This window comes from Engraulis encrasicolus, chromosome 15 (assembly GCF_034702125.1).
Source record: "Engraulis encrasicolus isolate BLACKSEA-1 chromosome 15, IST_EnEncr_1.0, whole genome shotgun sequence".
Lineage (NCBI taxonomy): Eukaryota > Metazoa > Chordata > Actinopteri > Clupeiformes > Engraulidae > Engraulis > Engraulis encrasicolus.
Window position 1 is genome coordinate 4,993,660 of NC_085871.1, and position 8,592 is coordinate 5,002,251.

Genomic DNA, 8,592 nt, shown 5'->3' on the forward strand with positions numbered 1-8,592 from the left:
TGTAGATAGAGGACTGTATTTTCATACGTCAACGGCACATTTTGAAGAAAGTGGAAGCAAAATGAAACGAACGTTGTAGCTTGGTAGGAGTAGCCTACTCTAACATTATGCAAATACCAACCACAGTGGTTTTGATATCTTGTAGGTATCAACTGTCAACCTAGCATGGTGAGTCAAGTGAAATAGCATTCTCATCCCTGAAAACGATGAGCCGCCCCTCCAACCCCACCCCACACTCACCCCCTCGCGTCATTGCCCACAATGCCACCTCATAAACAGCAAAAAACGCAGTATGATTTCAACCCAGAACCGAAAAGAACACAACCCAAGTCATGCTTGTCTCTCCTCAGTGGAGAGACTGCATCCATCCCCCCAAATACTTCAAAACAGACAGCTTACCTCGCAAGCTATGCCAGAATGTGTTAAGTATAAGGGTTATTGTGCTTTTGTTAAGCAGTGGCTCTCGTAGCCCTCCGGAGTCCATGTTTTGAACGGATATAATGTTCGAAGTGCAATCATTGCCAAGTGCTGACTCTGAAACACATCTTGAAGCTTCAGGATTTTAAACCTTTGACACCAATAGTCTCTTACTGCAGATGGGGTCGCCGACGGGCCTATTCACTGTGTGCCGAAAATACTCAACTACATCATAACAACATTGCTATGACAGTACCGAGAGCCTTAAGTAACAGACTAAGACATAGCCATTACAATTTTGGTGACAGTAAGGTTATAACACAGGCTCTGCACTAAGTGGTTGAACTGGTATGATGGCAATGGTCAGTTATGCAGTTATAGCTCATCTGTAGTAGGCTAAGCTTTCATCTTCGTACTTCCAACATTCTTAACACTTCCCATTGGCTTATCAAAGTCTGGACAGAAATGTTAGTTTATGATTCCACCATGAAATGATGAGACTTCATGACATGACGTGGCATGGCACAAGTAAACAGGAGGGGCCACACGTTAAGTTAAGATACCTCCCCCGCTGCTCCCTACACATGTTTGCCCCATTCCCACCTCAGGATAGTTCCCTCCCATCCTATGCACACATGATACAGTGAATATTCCAACATGTGTGGATGTTAGTGGAGAGCCCCCCACCACACTATGGTAAAAAGAGAGGTTGTGGGTAGCTGGAAACCTGGAAACGTTTCCTAGATCTATGTAGCACACCACATGTGAGGTGTTGGGCAACAGCTGCTAAGGAGGAGTTGAAGTTTGATGCAGTGCAAACTTTTTAGAGGTGTGGGACAACACATCTACACAGACGGCAGTGAACTTTTGGCCATACAGTTCAAGGGTGCGTCACTGCAGAGGCAGTATGCAGACACTTGCAACGAGCATCAACGGCGATAAGCAACTGCAGGAGTTGCAAGATGCGTGTGCAGTTGCAGTAGGCATTAGAGATTGCAGAGATGCAGTAGAGATTCCACAATAGTTGCGATCGACTTAGAATTTTGTCGACCAATGGACAGAAAACACGTGAGCGAGAACTTGTTGTCACGATGTGGGTGTTATTAAAACCGCGCATTTAAAGTCGGCCACAAATATGAACCAGACAATGAGCTCGCACCAGTTTGCTCTACTAATACACCACGTGTGAGGAGTGGGGGGACAGGCAGTGAGGAGGAGCTGAAGTGGGGACCTGCTCAAACTTGTGTAGAGGTGTGAGACAAGACTCATATACACACGTGAATGAGTTGTTGACCAACCAGTTCATGGGTGCGTGACCTCGGAGGCAGTCCGCAGACGAGCATTGAAGGGGATAAGCAACTGCAGAGGTTGCAAGATCTGACTGCAGTCGCATTCATCCCGCGATAGTTTGACACCAAGTGACATGTCACGTCGTCGACGCAACATCACCGAAATTGTGAAGTTTGACAGGAAATCTAACCGTCATGCAGCATTTTCATCCAGAGTGCATTGCTGTCTAAATGCGCATGCATGCGTTGATGACTAATTGAATGCACTTAGTGTCTTCATGTGCATGCAGACAGTAATGCATTCTGAATGAAAATGTTGCATGATGGTTAGAAATGTTGTCCAACTAACCAAATTTCAGTCATGTTGCGACGACGACGTGACATGTCACATGATCTCAAACTATCGTGGTAAGGGTGGGCGATATGACGATATAAATCGTGAATCGTGATGCTAAGTGCATTCGAGTAGTCGTCAACGCATGCATGCGCATTTAGACAGCAATGCACTCTGGATGAAAATGCTGCATGACGGTTAGATTTCCTGTCAAACTTCAACATTTCGGTGATGTTGCGTTGACAAGGTGACATGTCACATGGTGTCAAACTATCGCTGGATGAATGCGACTGCAGTCAGATCTTGCAACCTCTGCAGTTGCTTATCCCCTTCAACGCTCGTCTGCAGACCGCCTCCGAGGCCACGCGCCCATGAACTGGTTGGTCAACAACTCACTCACATATGTATATGAGCCTTGTCTCACACCTCTACACAAGTTTGCGCCGGTACCCACTTCAGCTCCTCGTCACTTCCTGTCCCCCCACTCCTCACACGTGGTGTGTTAGTAGAGCAAACTGGTGCGAGCTCATTGTCTCGTTCATATTTGTGGCCGACTTTAAATGCTCTGTATTTAATAACACCCACATCGTGACAACAAGTTCTCGCTCACGTGCTTCGTCAAATAGATTTTTGCTGTTTTTATTTTTTGGATAGAAGATTGGGATATAAAAATCGAAATCGAGATTTCATGTTAAAAAATTGTGATATGACATTTTTGCCATATCGCCCACCTCTATATCGTGGGATAGACGGACCTTGCAACTCCTACAGTTGCTTATCTCCGTTGATGCTCATCTGTATAGCCTACCTCCTCCGCGGGGACGCACGCCTGAACTGGTTAGCCAAAAGTTCACTGCGTGTGTGGATAGGGTCATTGTAAAGTTTGCACTGCACCGCACTTCAGCTCCTCATCACTACCGTCCCCCCACACCTCACACGTGGTGTGCTACGTAGATCAAATTGATGCAAGCTCATCGTCTCACGCAACTTTGTGGTTGACTTTAAATGCGCTGTGTTTAATACCACCCGTTCGTGATGACAAATTCTCGCTGAGTAGGCTACTCTGCAACATTGGTCGGTGACAACAACAAATCGAATGAACCAACTAATAATGGAGGCGGGAAGGGCACAAGGATTATGTGATGACTCGAAGACCACACCCCACTGTCAATATGGATACTGATTGGCTGTCATGGGACACGTCTTGACCATGAATCTGCCACCATTGTTTGATGAATGAAAGCCACACCCCTAAAAAGGGCAGATTGATTGTCTGATGTGTGGCAAGTCTTGACCATAAATATGACAGGATCGCCCTAAGTTCTGCATTCAGCTGTCATCAGGAGCTGGCATCTTGGGCACTGCAAACCATCATCCTTTGTGGATCAGGTAAAAAAGACTTTACTGGGCGGGTTGAGATCAGACACTTTATAAATGGTGATGCTGTGCTTTCCTAGATATGCATTTTCGTTCTTGATGATTCTGTGCTTTTACGTTGAGGTGATGTAGAAGGAACAGGCACTTGGAATACTTTTCAATACATTTTTTGTAAGTTTCCTCACCTACACCACAAAAGAGGGTTTGGCAACTTTACACTAAAGTCAATATTGTTCAGTGAAAGGTTGGGAAATATGTGTCAGCTAAAATTGCATTATGAAATCTATTTTTGCATTATTCTGTAGTTAGTATTGTTGTTATGTATGTCATTTATCCTCTGCAGTTAGAATGGGGAATTCCATGCTATCAGCATTCCTGTTCCTGGCCTGTTGTGGTCTGGCCTCTCTACAGGTAAGCTTTTGGTGACAATAATAATGGAAAAATTCACACAGTAATGTTTCAATTATACAACCGTAGATGAGTCAATCTGAAAGGCATAGAAAGTAGTGCACAGATACAGAACAGTAATTGCAGCGTTTTGCTATGGACAGCCTCGGGCACCGCTGCAGGGTCCCTGTGTCTTTCACATCGTTAGCAAATGTGTTTTACTGCCATCTACAGGGTAATTTTCGCATCGCTTAGTTGTTAATTGGTATTCATTCAAGCAGCATTATCCTCGCACAAAGATGGCAGTGATCAAATTCAGATAGTCGTTCCAGTAGACTAGCCTGGCTCTCTGACCTAGGCCTAGTTCCACACAGCTCTAGCAGGGGTGGCTTTCCCTTTCGGCTTACACATGCTCCACACACAGGTCTGCTCAACAGAGCTATTTGGGAAGCGTTTCACCCTGCAACGGGAGGAAGCGATGGCTGTTTCAGATAACAGTGGCGTCTCACATTGAGGAGTCACGCGTCAACTGTATTGTAGACTCTACGACACACTGATTCTTCAAAAAATGAACGGAGACTTTATTGGTGGCAAGGAAAGTTATTAAGTCATGCCTTCTGAAAAGGAATCCAATGCACAGTTCTCCCAGATCTGAGTGGAGCTTGAACTGATCTGGTGTTACCAGTTGACTAGGGTAGTCAACGCAACTTCTAGTGTGTTCTAAAGTAGGCCTATAGGCCTATGTAAACAGTTTGTAGCCAGTATGTAATTGATGATGATGTTGATGATATCAGAATGGCAATGACCAAATTATAATGTATTACTAAAGGCCCTGTGCTGTCATAGTGGTGTAGTGTTATGGTAGTTAAATTAAAGCCAGTAGTAGTTCTGTCTGGTTGCCGGCCACTTGCACTTCCATAATTCTATTCTGCTGAGATACCTTGCATAGAGATGCATGCAAATTCTACTCACTGACAAAGCTCCATCCAGCTAACTCTCTGCTCAAACACAAGAACTGCACACACAAACTGAGACACAGTAGAGCGGACAGCATTCCTACTAGAAAAGCAAGGTTTTTCAACAGTTTCTTCCCAGCAACAGTGAGGCTGATGTCAAAAAAGAACATTTGATTCACTTTTTTTTATTATTCTTTTGATCTCTTTGATTTTTATCACTTTAATGTATTTTGTCTACCTATTTTTCTATTTAATTCTATTTATTGACTCAGAGGGCCTGCACAAGAGTTCCTATGTGCTTGGACTACTTTATGCACAAATGGCAAATAAAGTACTTTGAACTTTGAGTTAGTAAAATATCAAAAAATTTTATTGTTGTTGTTGTTGCTATATTTATTTAATTTGTACTGCTCAATGAGGTTACTAACACTAATACTGTGTGTGTGTGTGTGTGTGTGTGTGTGTGTGTGTGTGTGTGTGTGTGTGTGTGTGTGTGTGTGTGTGTGTGTGTGTGTGTGTGTGTGTGTGTGTGTGTGTGTGTGTGTGTGTGTGTGTGTGTGTGTGTGTGTGTGTGTGTGTGTGTGTGTGTGTGCGTGTGTGTTACAGCTTCAATTTGGAGAAATTATTAGGTTTAAAACAAGCTCAGGTTTAGATGGTGCAAGGGTTGGTGGAGAACACTACGGCATTGCCTGGGGTGAAAGAGATGCGGAGGGAAATGAAAAATATTTCCACAAAGTTGGCGGTAATAACTGGTTTTACATGTACACTTTACATTATGAATCGCTAATAAGATGGTAATTCTATGATCATTTCTAAACACTTTCATGGTAATAATCATTCATTACAATTCTAAATATCTCCATGCTGTTTCCGTTGCAATTACTCTGCAGTTTCTTGGTAGGTCTAATAGCAATGCAAACATCTTTCATTTAAAGGTGCACTGTGTAAGATTTTTAGTTGTTTATTTCCAGAATTCATGCTACCCATTCACTAATGTTACCTTTTTCATGAATACTTACCACCACCATCAAATTTTAAGTACTCATTATGACTGGGAAAATTGAACTTTTCATAGCCAACATGAAGAGGGCGATCTTCTCCATGGTCTGCCATTTTGAATTTCCAGAAATAGACATTTTATTTGCTATGTATTTGCTGCAGTGCAAATAGTGCAAAGCCTTCGCAATATCATACGTAACACTTCGGGGCCGGCTGAGAACATATTACATTTTGCGGCCGCAGCCCACCGGGACAAGTCCCCGATCTCCCGCTGGCCACTCCGCGCCTGCTTCAGGTGGCAAAGGCCACTATTGAGGCAGTCGGTTCATATGCAAAATAGGGAGGCGGAGCACTCGGAGGGTCACAGGCAGCCTCAAAATGAATGGCAGTGAACAAGGAGCCCGCGTATTGAAGGATAAAACACGCTGTTCTTCCTTCAAAGTTCACAGCCTGCCTCGTGAATTCAGGGAAATGACAAAAAAGTGGGATAATCACACGTATATCCAGATGACCACGAGCACTTGTAGAATCCACAGTCCCCCCCTATCAGCTCAGTTTGACAGCTGTCAGAACGCACCCAGCGAGCGGGGCATTCGGAGGTTACACTATTTACAGCCTTCTCGCTATTTAACCCATGCCTGCAATTAGGGGCGCTGTCGAGACGAGAGCGCAGCCCATTCATTCTGAATGTAGTCTGCAGTCCTCCGTTGGCGCCCCTACAGTGGAGTACCTGACGAGTGGAACCTCTCGTAATAGAACTTCTCCGAAAGCATTTTGACATCTGTCAAACTGAGCTGACTGTGGAACATTAGAATTCCATTTCTGTTCGGAACAACCTAATTGTAAAAAAAAAAAAAAAAATCGGGTTCAAAGCCCTGATTTTAGCATTATGTAAAATGTTACTGCGCAGGGTTACAGTAGGCTTACGTGTTGTGCTGTAACAGAATAAAGTCATTGTACAGTTAGATGGTAAAATGACACTTGTAAGCTGGAACTGGAAGTTAACTTCCTCTTTAATTGTACTGAACAGACCATCAAGTCCTTGTAGTTTTAGTGTAGCAATGGAAACAATTGTTAAGTTTAACTGTCTGTGTGAGTGACTTATAAGACACTGTTTAGCAATATCAATAGGCCTAATTAGCTGTGTAGTCACATTTTTTTGTTCACTGCCCATGAAACTTTTATTAGTGATATAATCGTAATAAGGACCTTGTAGCCCCTTAATATAAATCACTTACACACGCAGTAGTTAGGCTTTATAAGTCTCTTATGTCTCTAAAGACAATAGTGGCATGTGAATCCCTAGTCTAAAGTGTTACCCACACATTCCTCCACGGCCCATTTAATAGTTTAAAAAAGGATCTAGGCCCTTAACATGTCTCTTATGCAAACAGTAATTAGGCTGCCTAATTATTATAAATATGTGGCTAACATGTGAACCCTATTCTAAAGTGTTGCCAAATTCATTCATGTGTTTTAGAGATTTCAAAAAGCGCTGGCATCAGCTCTAGCTCTGCAAGGGAGGGCTGTTTCAACGGAACAATAAGACCTACAACTGTCACTTGGCGTGTGGATAATTACCAAGATATAATAGGACATGTGCCGACACCAGATGACATCCGCATACGATTTCGAGAATGCAGTGGCTATGCTCATACAGCCGAGAACACACCCTGTTGTGGAAAATTCAGCATGCTTGACAACAACTGTGAACACACAGCCACCTATATCCGCTATGGGCAGCAGGGAAGAATCTCTTGCCAAGTAATGTGAAATATTTCTTGTTATATTCTACACTGCACATTTATTTTAAATAAAACTGACATAATAATTACTATTTGTGAACTAGACATTTTAGGATTATATATGTGTTTCATAAATAGTTCTTTTAAGTATTTGCCCTTGAGCCAAGTAAATTTTGTCTTGATCAGCTATGGGGCATTTTCACACCTACAGGTAGTCCCCTTTAAGTGAACCAAACTCAGCATTTTCTGTGTATATGTGAACACTCCATATGTGAAAACAAAGTGTACCCAAACCCCGCAGAAGTGAACTGTATTGAGAATTGACTGGTCTCTGTACTTTTTGCTTATGAGTCCTGACAAGTTACATTTAGGTGTACTCACCTGAGGAGAGGACTGGGTGTGATCAGAAAGAGGACTGACACCATAACAAGTAAACTGTATAGAGACTACATCAGTTAAGGTCTCAGTATGGTTAAATTCCGAGGGTCCTGGGTACACTTTGGAGCGTTCACACATGCACAAAAAATGCTCAGCCACAAGTGAGTTTGCTTGCTTTCACTTGTTTAAAAAAAAAAAACCTGATAAAAAAATGACGGGTTTGTCTGTCGGTATGTCTGTCTTCTTCCCTATTGGTCTATCTGTGTACAGGCCGCAGCCATCAAGCACCCACTCACCGCCTTGCCTGCACAGTGCGCAAACCGGAGGACCAGCAACACTTTCTGGTGAAATAAAGGCCATGGAAGGATTGGAGTTACAGAGTAAAAAAAATACTTTGAATGAATAAAGAGTGTGACAGCATTACAGTATGTACTGAGTGGAGATACTTATTTCAATATATAACATTACATTACACTTGCTGTAGCTGATACTTTTATATTCAAAAATTACTTACTTAAGTACTAATTACTTCCTAACCACTAGGCCATGGCTGCCTAATCCTGAACTCAAGCAACAATAACCAGAGCCATGGAATTCAGAGTTGTGCCAACCACGGTACAAGAAGCTGGTTGGTGTCATGATTCAAGTATAGATTCAAATAATGCAGCAGCTTTCTGTTCGCTAGACAAACACAGAACCACTACATATGA

General features: G+C 42.9%; 1 long non-coding RNA gene across 1 annotated transcript; it reads left to right on the forward strand.

Moving 5' to 3' along the window:
• Positions 1 to 5,376: 5,376 nt before the first annotated feature.
• Positions 5,377 to 8,208, forward strand: LOC134464398 (uncharacterized). Its single transcript, XR_010037880.1, has 3 exons — positions 5,377 to 5,502; positions 7,240 to 7,523; positions 8,153 to 8,208. It is a non-coding gene; the product is annotated as an uncharacterized LOC134464398 (long non-coding RNA).
• The last annotated feature ends 384 nt before the right edge of the window (positions 8,209 to 8,592 follow it).